This window comes from Canis aureus, chromosome 31 (assembly GCF_053574225.1).
Source record: "Canis aureus isolate CA01 chromosome 31, VMU_Caureus_v.1.0, whole genome shotgun sequence".
Classification (NCBI taxonomy): Eukaryota; Metazoa; Chordata; class Mammalia; order Carnivora; family Canidae; genus Canis; species Canis aureus.
This window is the reverse complement of record NC_135641.1, coordinates 45,575,701-45,589,427: the sequence shown is the minus strand read 5'-3', so window position 1 is coordinate 45,589,427 and position 13,727 is coordinate 45,575,701. Positions and strand designations below refer to the sequence as shown.

The 13,727-nt window shown below is 54.2% G+C and overlaps 2 long non-coding RNA genes across 10 annotated transcripts in view; one reads left to right on the top strand and one right to left on the bottom strand.

Moving 5' to 3' along the window:
* Window positions 1–26: 26 nt before the first annotated feature.
* On the top strand, window positions 27–11,663 carry LOC144302748 (uncharacterized). Of its 7 annotated transcripts, XR_013369796.1 has the most exons (5): window positions 27–1,232; window positions 1,353–1,430; window positions 1,592–2,358; window positions 2,939–3,009; window positions 3,922–4,235. It is a non-coding gene; the product is annotated as an uncharacterized LOC144302748 (long non-coding RNA). The 7 variants fall into 7 exon arrangements; XR_013369791.1 differs by lacking the exon at window positions 3,922–4,235 and adding exons at window positions 9,331–10,189; window positions 11,231–11,663 and having other exon boundaries at window positions 27–2,358; XR_013369795.1 differs by having other exon boundaries at window positions 27–511; window positions 607–2,358.
* Window positions 10,335–13,727, bottom strand: part of LOC144302747 (uncharacterized) — a 31,055-nt gene continuing 27,662 nt past the window's right edge. For 2 of the 3 annotated variants that reach the window (XR_013369788.1, XR_013369787.1), the window contains one exon: window positions 10,335–13,485. This is a non-coding gene — a long non-coding RNA (uncharacterized LOC144302747). The remainder of the gene's footprint in view (window positions 13,486–13,727) is intronic. The other variant, XR_013369789.1, reaches the window with a different exon arrangement.

The following is a 13,727-nucleotide window of genomic DNA, read 5'->3' as shown; positions in this document are numbered from 1 at the left end:
AGGAGAGGGAGGGGGAGGGAGGTGAGGGAGGGGGAGGGAATCCCAAGCAGGCCACGCATGCTCAGCTTGGAGCCCAAAGTGGGGCTTGATCTCACAACCCTGAGATCGTGACCTGAGCCAAAAATCAAGAGTCACCTGCTCGAGCCACCGAGCCCCCCAGGTGCCCCTGAATAAACGACTTTTTATTCATTTAAAAAGCCGCCGAGGGAGCAGCTGGGCGGCAGAAGCGGTGCCGGCACCGGGGGGATAGCGGGCGACTAAGGCGTGGTCCCCGCTCGGGAGAAGCTCGGTTCCTGGAATTGGCCCCCGGGCCCCCAAGCCACGCCGCGGTCATTGGCGCTACCGACAGGCCCACGGGACAGCCGGCCCCTCAGGGAAGCGTCAGGGGAAGTGGCCAGGTCCACGGGGCCCTCGGGGGAGCAGCCGTCCACAGACGGAGTGGGGCAAGGGCTCCCCGGCACAGGCCCGCCTCAGGGAGCAAGGAGAGAAGCAGCCTCTGACCCTAACCCCGGTATTTCAGGGAGCGTCGGGGACCAGGGGGCTGTAGGGCAGCAGAGGTCGGGAAGGCTGGGCCTGGGGGGCCACCCTCTGCTTCTGTTACTCCAGGGGGACGGGACGGAACACACATGAGCTGCCGAGAGGCGCCAGGGTCACAGGTGCGCTGGGCGGGCTCGCAGACAAGTGACCGAGTGACCGAGTGACCAAGGCCGAGCGTCAGCGCCTCCCAACCCGCCCTTCAAACGGATTCCAGCCCAGCTTCCCGGCCCAGGAGGCCACGGGAACTTGGGTTCTGCGCTGCGGGGCCAGGCTGGGGAGGGGAGACGAGGCCCGGGGGCACCAGCCAACAGGCCGCAGCACCCCGATGAGCAAGTCAGGGGCAGGAAGGTGGCGGGGGGGGGCGTCCTCACAACCTCTGGAAACCCAGGGAAAGACATTCAATTCTGAATCTAGTTTTGTTCTACGTTAGTGCGTTGTTTTGTTGTTTGTTTGTTTGTTTGTTTGTTTGAACACCAGGACATTGCTGGAGCCTGAGCTGTTGGGTCGCGGCTTTACAAGAATCGCATTACCTGTGCTAGAATCCTATTAGGGTCTCGGCGGGGCTTAATTTAACCTCTTCGCTTTCCTCACCCGCACCTGTGAGATCTGATGAAGATGAAATAGTTGCCGCAAGGTCACGGCGAGGAAAGAGGCAACTCCCCGTTCCATTCTCACTCGCGCCCTTTCACTCCGTGGTGTGTTCCCTCCGTTGGCCTAGTGGAGCCCCCGCGGCTGGCGCCCCCGTTAGAGCGGCCGCCGCAGGCCCCACCCCCCCGCAGTGCGCGCCACCTCTCACCCCTGGTCCTTTGCTGCAGCTCCGAGGTTGGCACGACCCTGCGTAAGCTTCGGGTGCACAGTTAACAGCTGGTCACACACATAGGAGTCTTCCCACGGTAAGATGAGCGCATCCTTCACCTTGCACGGCTGCCGCTTTGCACGGTCGCGGTGAGAACGTTTAAAACTTTAGTGGCTCTCAACTCTACAAGATCAACCCCAGCGTCACCAGGTCCTACGTTGTTTCTCGTATAACTGGGAGTTTGTACCCTTTGACCAGAGTCCCCGTCCCACCAGCCTCCACCTCTGGTAACCACCAATCTACCCTGTTTCTGGGAGTCCGAGTTCAGATCCTCCGAAAAGGACCCTTTTTCCTGAGGGCAAGAGCCCCAACCCCTGACTACAGGTGCGCGGGTCATGAGGTCCCTCCACCCCAGCCGGGCCAATCAGGGTGCCGCTTGGGATTCTTTCAATCCTAAGGATAGGAGAGACGCTTTTTCTCCTCCGAATTTAAGACTTTAGAGATTTAAATACCAGCATCTAGGCCCCCTAATTCCAACCACCAACTTAGAGAATTCTGAGAGCAGGAAGCCAACCCACAGACAAAGAAAACAGAAGGGCGGGGAAAAAAAGAAGCGAGAATCTCAAATCCCCGGCCTTCCCGGGGGCTGATTACAGGAGTCGATACCTGTGACCCTATTTGCTCAGCTAACTTGCGATGTTCTCTCTCGGGTGCTGATGGGAGTCGAGGCGAACCCCCGCCCGAGGGCTCTCCCGACCCCCAGCTCGGCCTGCGGCACCGTGGCCTCCGGCGGCCTCTGCTCAGCAGGACCCACGACCGGCCGCTCCCGAGCCCGGGGCCTGTGCCGAAGCCTCCCGGCGCTAAGAGCTCGGGTGCCCAGCGACCGGGGGGACCAGTCGAATAGAGCCGTTAGGGCGGGAAGGGTTCTGGAGAATCAGCTGGAAATTTTGTGGACAAACGAACCCCGATTGTCCCCCGTTTCTGTGCTGCTCTGCCCCGGAGGAAGCTGGAGGCTGCTCGCGCAGGTTCGTCCTTCCCGGAGGCTCGGGCCGCCCGCGCAGGCCGCCCTCCTGCCGCACACTGGGCGCCGGCCGCCGGGGAGGGTCGAGCTCAGGACCCCGGGCCCGGCCCGCCTCACCGGCCCCGAGGGCCAGGCGCAGCCGAGAACCTAAGCGTGTCGTGAATCCTGACACGCATCCAACAACTAACAGACACGCGTAGCTTTTGACCTTGCGGCTCTGCTTTGGGCTATTTACACTAATCTGAGAACTTGGAAATATTCACAGATTCAGTCATGAGGATTATTTTCATTCTAACGACTATAAAAAATCGCGAGAGATTGAAAAATACCAAATTATTGGTACTTCCTTGGTTGGTATTGGTACCAATTGGTACCAAGGAAGATTGAAAAATACCAAATTATTTTGGTACAATACCAAATTAAAGAACTTGGTGGCCTACTCATACAATGGGATCCCGTTTTTAAACATCATGATAGAGAGGCCCACACTGTGGTTAAGCGGTGGGGGGGGGGGGAGTGGGTAGCAAATGATGCATGTATAGGAGGGTCCCATTTTTTGTGTGTGTGTTTAAATCTATATATAGGTGAACATAAAGGCTGGAAGAATGGACCTCAAAATGCTAACCATATGTATCCCTGGATGATAGCATCACACGTGAGTTTTACTCTTTTTTGCTTCTCTTTTTTTGGGGAGTTTACCGTGAATCTATATTAATTTTGTATAATAAGAGAACAGCGAGAATGATTTTTTCAAGTATACAGAAAAACGTCCCTAGGGAACGTCTAATCCAAAATCCTCGCGTTGCGGAGGAGGAAACAGAAACCCAGAGGGACATGCCCATGACCTACGTCCGCCAACGGCAAGCTTGGCCCCGCAGCCCGGGGTGGATTGCTCTGCACCAGGCCAGGCCGCCGCCCCGGCGGGGCTTGCGTCTGAAGCCCCCAGCTGCCTTCACTGACCTCCGTGTCTGGACACCACGGCCCCGACACACGCACACGTGCCCGTGGGAAGAGCAGCGCACAGAAACACACCTGCAATCTCACCTCCTGCGCCAGTTTCCACGCCGTAAAAGGTGGTGCGGACGTTAGCTCCCGGCGCTGTTACAGGACGGGATTTATTACGGGAAGGGGACCGCAGTCCTCAATTAATAGGCGGAACATAGGTTTCATATTAGTGAAGTCATATTTTTGCAGCTGCTCCAGTTCAGTTCTTCCACAGCTTAATTTGCTACCTTGGCGATTTTAACAAATGGAAAGATTATGCGTGTTCGTTTATAATAATCGGCCATGGGCTTCCACTAACTCATAAGAATTTGAGGATATTCAGGAATCCTAACAGACTATGACCTGTAAGTTCAATTTCCAGTGGTAAAAACCCCCTGACCAGAGTGGATGTTGATGACGAACTAATATGCTCTGTAACAATCTGTTTTGAGCATTGAATTGACCTGTAAGTGTTCCAGATACTGCCTGACGAAAATGGGTTTTATTATTTTCCATTAGCAGCTGCTACAGCAAAATGAACTGCCGGCCCACAAGGGAAATAAAAGTGCCTCTCTCCTTGCAGTCGCCCCTGCTGCTGATGTAAACAAGCCAGCTCCCCCCAACACCACGTTGAAATTTCCACACTCGAGGGCCGTGGCCAGCAAACCCTGCCCGAGCCCCTGGCATCACATTAAAGCCGAACGGCGCTTCATCTTGAGTATTTACGGAGCACCTCCTATGCACCGGGCGGCAGGCTCTGTCGGTACACGGAGAAGCCGCCCCGGTGCCGAGCAGAGCACCCCACAGAGTGCTTCCCCGCCTGAACAGTATCCCTGGACCCTCCAATTAGTTCTTTTTCATCAAAAGAAAAAAAAATGCCTGTGCTATTAGTTTATATACCTAGATCTCTAACTACAGCCGCTAAAAAAAAAAAAAAAAAAAAAGACCCCATTGTCCCTGTTGTACAAATACAGAGAATATGAAACGAGGAGGTGGAGTGACCGGCGCAGATGACAAGTGACCAGACTACACCTCAGATGGTCCCACTGGCACCGAAGTCTGCACCCTCAGCAAGAACCGGGATGATCCCCAAGTGCACGGTCACGGCTGATGACATTCACGGTGATGGGAAGGCCCAGGGACTAGTCGGGACACCCGGGTGCTCCCCTCGGCCCAAGCCCCTACCAGCGCCCTGGGACTGTATGTAGCCGGGGTCCAGGCCTCAGCACCTCCCTCCTCTGGGAAAGAGCGCGTAGCCTCCAGCTGGACTTCAGGATCCAGGGGCCTTCCGCGGCTATGCTGGCCGCATCCACACACAGCCCCGGGGGTCTCTGGGCCACAGCTGCATGCAGGGAGGGGGGCCTGGGGTCTTTGGGCCACAGCCGCACCTAGGGAGGCCCTGGGATCTCTGGGCCGCAGCCTCACCTGGGGGGCCCCCCCGCTGCATCTCTGGGCCACAGCCACACCTGGGGCCCCTATGTCTCTGGGCTGCATCCACACCTGGGGGGCCCCCAGGGTCTCCAGGCTGCAGCCACACCCAGAGTCCTGGGGTCTCTGGGCTGCAGCCTCACCCGGGGGGTCCCCACATCTCCGAGCCACAGCTGCACCCAGGCCCTGGGCCGGCTGTCACTCGCAGGACGCCCCTCCATGTGAGCTTCGGCCCTCCACGCTAACCGCAGGCCTCGCAGGGTCTCCACCTGGGCGTTTACCTCCTGCAGAATGACCCCCGGTCGGTGGGTCGCAGGCTGCCACGCGGGGTGCCCGACACCTGCGTGGAATCATCTCCACACACATGGTTTCCTGCAGAGCGGGAGGGTCTCGCACGGCCTTACACAGAGACCCAGCAGAGGCCTCTGCCTCCTCAGGGCCCCGGCTGTGAGGGAGGGCGCAGGAGCGGAGTCCTTCTGTGGCCCCTCCTCGCAGCTACCCTCCCCCTGGTGCTCGGGATCCACGGGCTCCTAACTCCAGGTCTCTAAGCACACACACCGGGTGCAGGCTGCCAACCGGGGATCCCCAGACTCGTCTGCCCCCCAGCAGGGGGAGCAGGCCCCAGCCCGCCTCCGCCCACCCCTGCTCCAGGCCTGGCATCGCCTCCCCCTCCTTGCCCTTCAGCTGACCTGCCAGCTCCTCCATGATGCACTGTGACCCTCCTTCCTTCCTCCTCCTTCCTACCTAGTTCAATGCCTTTTTTTTTTAAGATTTATTTTTATTTATTCGTGATAGAATAAATTTGTCGAGATAGATAGATGATAGATAGAGACAGACACACAGAGAGACACAGAGAGACCCAGGCAGGGGGAGAAGCAGGCCCCATGCAGGGAGCCCCACGCGGGACTGATCCCGAGACCCGGGGTCACGCCCTGGGCCAACCGCTGCGCCCCCGGGGTCCCCCTGAACGGCCTCCCCTAAGCGGTCCTCTGCACCCCACAGAGCCCCCGACCCTCCGCGCTGCCCCAGCCCTCGGCACCGCCCCAGCCCCATCCTCCCCCCCAGCTGGGCGACCAGGCCTCCACGGCTCGCGCACCTGTGACCCGCACCTGGCCACGGCCCGCGTGGGTGGGCGGCAGCCCCTGCGGTCCCAGCCCCAGTGTCCCCGCGCTGAGGCTTTCGTGCCGCTGCCGGCCCCCGGGGCCCCGGTTTCTCGATAGCTCCGCCCTGCAACCCTCCCCACCCCCCGCTGTCGGAGGGAGCCCGGGGCCCTCGGCCTGCCGCCCCCTCGGATGCACCTGCTGCACCCGCAGCCCCGGCGCCGCGGCCGCACCCGGTGTCCTCTCCCCAGCCCCGAGTTCCTTCGCGGAGTTCTACGCACCCGTGGGCGGTGAGCGCAACCGCAGCCGCTTCCAGCAGCTTCCAGGCACGCTGAGAAGGCGCGCGCCCCTGCACCTGCGCGCCCGTGCCCTGTACCCCTGTGCACTGGCACCTCCGTGCACCCGTACCCCGGTGCACCTGCGCCCCCGTGCACCTGTACCCCTGTGCACTGGCACCTCCGTGCACCCGTACCCTGGTGCACCTGTGCCCCCGTGCACCTGCGCCCCCGTGCACCTGCACCCCTGTGCACTGGCACCTCCGTGCACCCGTACCCTGGTGCACCTGTGCCCCCGTGCACCTGCGCCCCCGTGCACCTGCACCCCCGTGCACCTGTACCCCCGTGCACCTGCGCCCCCGTGCACCCGCGCCCCTGTGCACCCGCGCCCCTCTACCCCTGTGCCCCTCAACCCCTGTGCACCTCTACCCCTGTGCACCTCTACCCCTGTGCACCCGCGCGGCCATCTCATCTCCCACCGTTTTCGCCCCTCGCGGAGGCGAACCCCGGGCCTCCCCCTGGCGCCCACACTCGTCTTGGTCTTGCAGCCCGGCTGCTGCGCCAGGGGCGACTCCGGCGGGTGGGAGCCGTGGGGCTGCGCTCCCTGCACCCTCGCCCCGCGGGAACGCAGCACCCCCCCCCCCCCCCCCCCCCGCCCAGCGCCCATCAGGACCCGGGTCCATGTCGAGGGCCCGCGGCCGAGCCCCACGATCTCCTCGCTGTCCGGAGGCTTCTTTCCACGAGCTGCCCTGCAGACCCCCCTGCCGCCCCCACCCCACGCTCCCGGGCCCATTTCTGCGCTCAGGGTGACCAGCGGGTCCACCCAGCTCCGGGGCCTGGAAACCCTGCGGGCAGCCGGCGACCAGCCAGCCCTCTGCGCCATTCCCACCTCGCAGCATCCCAGCCTTCCTCACCTCATCCTCAGGTCTCCAAAAGGGCGCCTTCATCCTAGGCAGTAGAGCAACGCCAGCTCCTGTTACTCCCTCCTGCCCAGGCAGCAGCTTCTCTGAATTCCCCAAATTTGAAGATCCCCTTCAGCTGTTACGTGCATCCAGTTTCTCAACAAGGTGGCTCCCAGGGGAAATTGCTAAGAGGATCCAGGTGCCGGGCTCAGCCTCCCTTGCGGGTAGCGCCCACCAGGCTCAGTCCCGCCTGAGAGGTCCACAGTCTCATCCTCAGTTGCAATTTTCCCGGGAGAAAATAGTTCATGGCTAAAAATAAAAAGCTGTGGATGCATACCTGGAATAGAGCCCGGAGCACCCAAATCTGTGAGGTGAGTTACTCTGTACGGTCCAGGACTTGAAGACCCCTCTCCTTAATCGCCAGGAACTTCTACTCGCCAACCCATCATTTCCTGTGACTTTCAAGTGTGACTGTAGGAGGCTCTCACGTTCGTAATGCGTTCTATTTTCCAATAAACCAGAATCCAGAAAATACATCTATTCCTTAAAGGGGGCCCACACAGTGAAGGGAAACTTTCCCTGGTGCCTTTCCTAATCCCCTTACTTCCCTCTTCTTACCTTTACATCTTCAACCTCCCACTGTATCCAGAAATTCCCATTCCTTAACCTTTTCTCCAGGCACACCTGGGTTTGTGACACAGGGAGAGCGGCACAATAGACCCCCTCCCACCCTAGCCCCGCCTCTTGACCGGCTCCACACGCTGCACTCATTTGAAGGAGGGAAAACAAAGTGGGGGAAAAATCAGAGAGAAAGACAAACCATGAGAGACTCGCAACTCTGGGAAACTGAGGGTTGGTGGGTCAGGGGATGGGGCAACTGGGTGACGGACATCAAGGAGGGCACGTGGTGTGATGAGCGCTGGGTGTTATACCCAACTGATGACTTACTAAACTCTACATCTGAAACGAATAATGCACTATATGTTGGCAAATTGAATTTAAATTAAAAAAATAATAATAAATGAATAAAACTACTGAAGACCACCGTCTCCTAGATCTCATCTTGTCTTTTCATCCGTGGGAGGCCCTCCGAGAATACAGACATGGACTCCCATGATCTTGGGGGAAAACCAAGTATAAATGCAAAGGAAGGTCACTGACAGGAAAAGAGAGCCAATGAGATAGTGCAGATGACAGCTCCTCCAGGGCAGGGGTGAAGGTCTTCCAAACGAGCAATCTGAGCCTAAAAAGACGCTGTCACTCACTCAACGTTAACGTGTAGTAAGCATCAAAATTAAGATTCTAGGCCAGTTCCATCGGTTGCCAGAGCCCCCTTGCTGTAATGTCCCCAAACTCTGATATTTCTACCTTAGATTGGACAACTCCAGGTGGCGTCAACCTCTAGCCCCTCCATGTACTTATGGACGACAGTTGTGCAGACAGCACGGTGTAGGTGCCCAACAATATCGACAGTCTTGACGAGCTGCAGAATGTTTGGAGTTTTGCACTGCGCTGTTCGGCATTCACCTACGAACCTCTGGTTGCGTGATAACCCGATCTCTGCCTAAAGCATGTTCACTGGGACGGACTCCCTTCTCTTCCCGATTGTTTAATAATAGTTCTTGAGCAATGACAACAGTCCAGGACTGAAATGACATCACCCAAGGCTGCCAGGCCCTTCTGAGTCGGGGATGGAGGTCTGAGGAAGCTGATGCACTGGGTATCCCTCGAGATTAACCCCACTAAATCCACACTTCAGTTTTGCGATCTCATTTGCTAGGGATTTCAAGACAAAAATCATGGTGTGTTTATTAAGGAAGGAAGGAGGGAGAGAAGGAAGGAAGAAGGGAAAGAAAGAAAAAGAGAAGGGAGAAAGAGAAAGAGAAAAAGAAGAAAGAAGAAAGAAAAAGAAAGAAAGAAAGAAAGAAAGAAAGAAAGAAAGAAAGAAAGAAAGAAAAAGAAAGAAAGAGAAAGATGGAAGAAATGGAAGGGAGGGAGGGGAGAAACATAAAAAGAGAGAAAAGAAATACTATTCAAGGTTTCAGAGTAAAAGGGAAAACCCCTAGGATCACAGCCAATTGTCATGGGAGAAATTTTTCTCCGTGATCTATTTTTGGCAGCCGGTTCAGCTTCATGCATCGTTGTCTTACTTATGGCATGTACAGTAGCCGGGGAGAAACCTATAATATCCCTTCTGTCTGGTGGGAAGCTGATATTCCTATGCACGGTGACAAATGTCCCGATCACAACATTTTTTTTTTTTTTTTTTTTTTTTTTTGGTCTCCAGGCCTCACAGTGTTTTAAATATCTCCGAATCTGTGGAACACACTTCAAAGGAGCAGGACCCTTACAGCGTGCCAGACACGGGGAGCACCGGACAAATCAGCAGCGAGCACCGAGCAGTTGGGGCTGCCTCATTTTTCCAGAGGCTGTCAGGGGTGCGGAGCCAGGGAGCACGAGGGGAGAGGCACAGGAGAGAACAAAGGATGCGCAGCCACACGAGTATCCCTTCTGGGAAACAGGGGTTTTTTCCTCTTAAAGTGAGAATAGTGCTCCGATATTGGAGCAAGGGCAGAAAATGAGATTTAATCGTGGGAAAAATAATTACAAATGGCTCGAGTCGGCTGAAGATCCCCACCCCCCTCCCCCCTGCCGCCCTTTCTCCTTTATTTTCCTTTTAACCTTCTGCAAAAGGCCATGTTTTGAAGTCGTCGCTTTTGAATCACCCTAATTCACTGCTCTGGTTGTTTTTATCCTTTTGGAGAGATTTTTTTTTTTTTTTTAACGTGAACTCTTCACAGGAAAATATCTGTGACATTAGAAACTGACTCACGTTTCCTAGTTTTTCATGAAACAATGACATTTTTTCCCTTTGATGCTCTCATCTAACTCCACAGGAAATTTTACTACCGAGCTGCTTTCATCTCTTTCCTGGTTTGAAGATAAATGATCCTTGGTCTCCTCTAGACCTGCATAAATCACAAAGCAATCTGCTAAGAGATGCCTGTGGCAAGCAGCTTCAACTAGAATCAAAAGGACAGTCAGAAATATCCATGCTGCTTGCACAGGGAGTACCCGAGGCCCAGGCTGTCATCCAAACGCCGCGTCCCCTTTTCTTACACATACAGAGCAGGGCAGCGGGGAAGGTGAGCGGCGGGAACGAGCCCCTCCCCAGCACAGGGCGCCGTGGCAGCTGCCACAGGTACCTAAGGTCTCCGCTCTCGCAAATTCTTACGAGAAACACATGGATCAAGAAATCCATTCCCTTGGGTTTTGTTTTTTGTTTTTTTTTTTAAGTATTATTTATTTTGTGTCACATTACAAACACCACATGAACGGGATACCGAGGCGAAGAGGGAAAAACCAAAGTGATCGCCCACCATCCTACCCCCCAGTGAATGAAAACATCTCCCTGTGCCCGTGCAGGTGCCTCGTGTTTCTCCAGGGCCTACTGGGGCAGAAGGATCCTGTTCCATCACTCTCTTTTTTCACTTCACGGGGGCCTGTTCTTTGCTGCGCACAGAATCCTTCTACTGGCCCAGGGGTGAAATCCCACCGGGTGATTGTCCCTATATTTATTTAACGTGCACCCTGTTGGAGCGTGAGACTTTAAAAGACAGCATCGGGAAGTGGTTACTAGCCCAGGCTCTGAGGATAGACCGAGCTTGACCCCGAGTTCTGCATTACAGGTCCAGGGACCCACTGATTACTCTGCATCTCGAGTCCCCCAAATGTATCTGTATATAAATGAGAATAATGCGGGCCTCTCTTTTAAAGGGTCATCATGGGAACCAACTGAGAGAATGCATATGAAATCCATAGCCTCTGGCCTGGTTCATTGGAAGCTCTCAATAGATGCTGTTTTTATTAATAATAAAGAAATTTGGGACACCTGGGTGGCTCAGTCGGTTGAGCATGTGCATTCGGCTCAGGTCCTGATTCCGGGGTCCTGGGATCGAGCCCGGTGTCGGGCTCTGTGCTCAGCACAGGGTCTGCTTGTCTCTCTCCCTCTGCCCCTTCCCCCCTACTTGTGTTCTCTCTAATAAAGTCTTAATAATAAAAAAAAACTTATTTTTTACCAGATACAATTACACAAGCAGGTCAAAGAAAAATCCTCCTAAGTACTTTAGAGGGCTGAGCTCTTAGGAAGCCTCCCTACTTATCGTCTCCTCTCTTCTCCGACCCAGGGTTAAGAGCCAGAGGGCCAGCCCGCAGACCACGGTGCAGGGCTGAGCTCCCATCTTGCAGCAGAGATGGGCCCGCTGATGGCCTAGTCACCCAGGATCGTATCATCGAGCGGGAAACAGGCACCCGTTAAGTCCAACTGCCACGTCGTGCATCAAGGCCTTGAGAATGAACTGCTTTGTCCAAAGGTTGCAGTGAACAGGACTCAGCCACGGTCCCCTGCCTTTGTTCATTGCTTCCAGTCGGGTGCAAGGCCGCCCTATTGACACAATAAGAAGGTCCCTACAGGAACCCCTGTGTGAACGCAGCACCCCAGCCCTGAAGTCCTTCCTGGCCTCCTTGCTTCTGTGGTGAGGTCACCTTTCCTGGAAATCCCTTTCTTTCAGTAAACCCTCGGGCCTGCGTGTGGCAATGCGATCAGCAAGCCAAAACAAATGATTACGGGCTAAGTAGGATAAGGGCGATCTTTGATTGAGCTCCTTCAAAACCACACTCAAACCTAGAATGTCGTTTTCTTATATTTCAAGAACAGGGGACCCCAGTGTTGTTCCATATTTACCCTGTTCCTCTGTTTTCTCTATTGCCTTCTGTATCTGCGTGTGTGTTTAATTATTCATTCCCTTCCTCTGCCTAGAAGAACCAAAATGTTTCTAATAAATTGTTTCAAGGCAGCTAAAATTTGACCTAAAACAGGAAGTGCTCACTGTTTCACGGTAAGGAAATCAATTCTCAAGAAGACAATCATAACATACCAAGAGGTTTTATTAAAGTACGAATGAGCATCTGAATTACAGTTTATCTACAAACCTATCACTCCAGCTAACCAGAAAAAAACTGATAAAGTTTATCAAAGTCATCTTTACAAAAACCTGAAAAATCGCCTGGCGTCTGCTCAATCAGTTGGCTTTACCCTACAGATGTCTGTAGCTTTGTTTTTACTCATCAGCAGATCAAAAATATATTGTTTTTAGGCTCTGTCCATTTTTAACAGAAAAAAAAATGAAAGCCAGGTGAACAAGATTTTTAGGATTTTAAAAATCCAGCATATAAATCCAGTTTATAACTTTCTGCTTCCACTAATGCAAATTAGCTCAGGTGAGTGTTGCCAAGTAGAGATAAATAAAAATGATGTTCAAGTAGCCATTTTTTCCCTTAAGATTTATTTACTTATTCATTCCTTTATTTATGTATGTATGTATTGAGAGAGGGGTTGAGAAAGCACAGAAGCAGGGAGAGGGACAAGCAGACTCGCTCTGGGCGGTGAGCCCCACACGATGCTCGATCCCAGGACCTCAGGATCATGACCCGAGCTGAAATCAAGAGTTGGACACCACGACTGAGCCACCCAGGGGACCCAGGCATCTTTGTATGAAAAATAATTGCTTCGAAAGTGGTAGTACATGCTTGGTCCTCTTGAAGAGGCTTCGTGTCGCCCAAGTAAATACAGCTCAATTTGCATCAGACTTCTAGTTCAAATTAGTGTTGGTTGAGTTAATAAGATGTTTACTGGGTTTACTTTTTTTCTTTGTATAACAGCACGGGGTTTGTAAGAATATCCCATTTCTCACTTGCTATCAGGAAGACCCATTGCTTGTTCCCTTTCCAGATGTCATATTCTCCACCGTGCGGACGCGCTGCTCGAGAACCAGCCCTGACTCGCAGTCGGGGGAGAGAAGCTCTGCCTTGCACATTCCAGTCACATTAAATCAATACGTGCTGATGACGAGGCCACTGCGCGCTCAATATGATACACATCGACGTGAAAAATGAATGACCCCTGCCTAAATCCTGGGATTTACAATGCACGTCATTTCCCCCGTGACCCCGGTAAGCGCAGCCTGCGCCATGAGCTCATGGGACAGCCTAAGCCGGTGGCGGCCCGGGCCAGCCCCTTAGGCCTCCTGAGCCGCAGCAGGCCGCGGGCCCTCACGTGGAGAGCCAGGGTCTAGGCCTCCTACGCAAGCAGCTCCCCGTAGTGGCTACGTCTACTGAGCTCCTTCCTGCCTTGGGCGCAGCGACTCCCTCATGAGGAACAGTGATCCCTGCTTTACGCATCTGAAAGTGGTGACACCAGGGGTTCTGGCTGCTCGAGGTCAAACAGCCTTACGAAGCCGCAAAGCAGAAATGTGAACACAGGCCGAAGACCAATGACCAACTTCCCAGTCACATCCTGGTCACCTGCGTTCCCGGTACCTTTACTTTCCACGTCCCCTTCGTCCGGGCCTCCGAAATCCCTCCATCCGGGAAGACCGGGCTCCTTAGAAAGAGACAGAAAGAAAGAGCTTGGAGCCAGAATGTAAGCTTTGGTTCAAGCCATCAACAACCTCCCTTTTACTATTATTATTGCACTGAAGCTGTGTGACATGAAATGTTGTTGCCCAGAGTTGTACTAAAGATATATTGACTAAATATAAAACTAGCCCATTAACTTTTAAGAATTTTCTTCTCCAAACCCCATAAGGAATATGTAAATTAATTAAGCTCCAGTGTTATAAACCA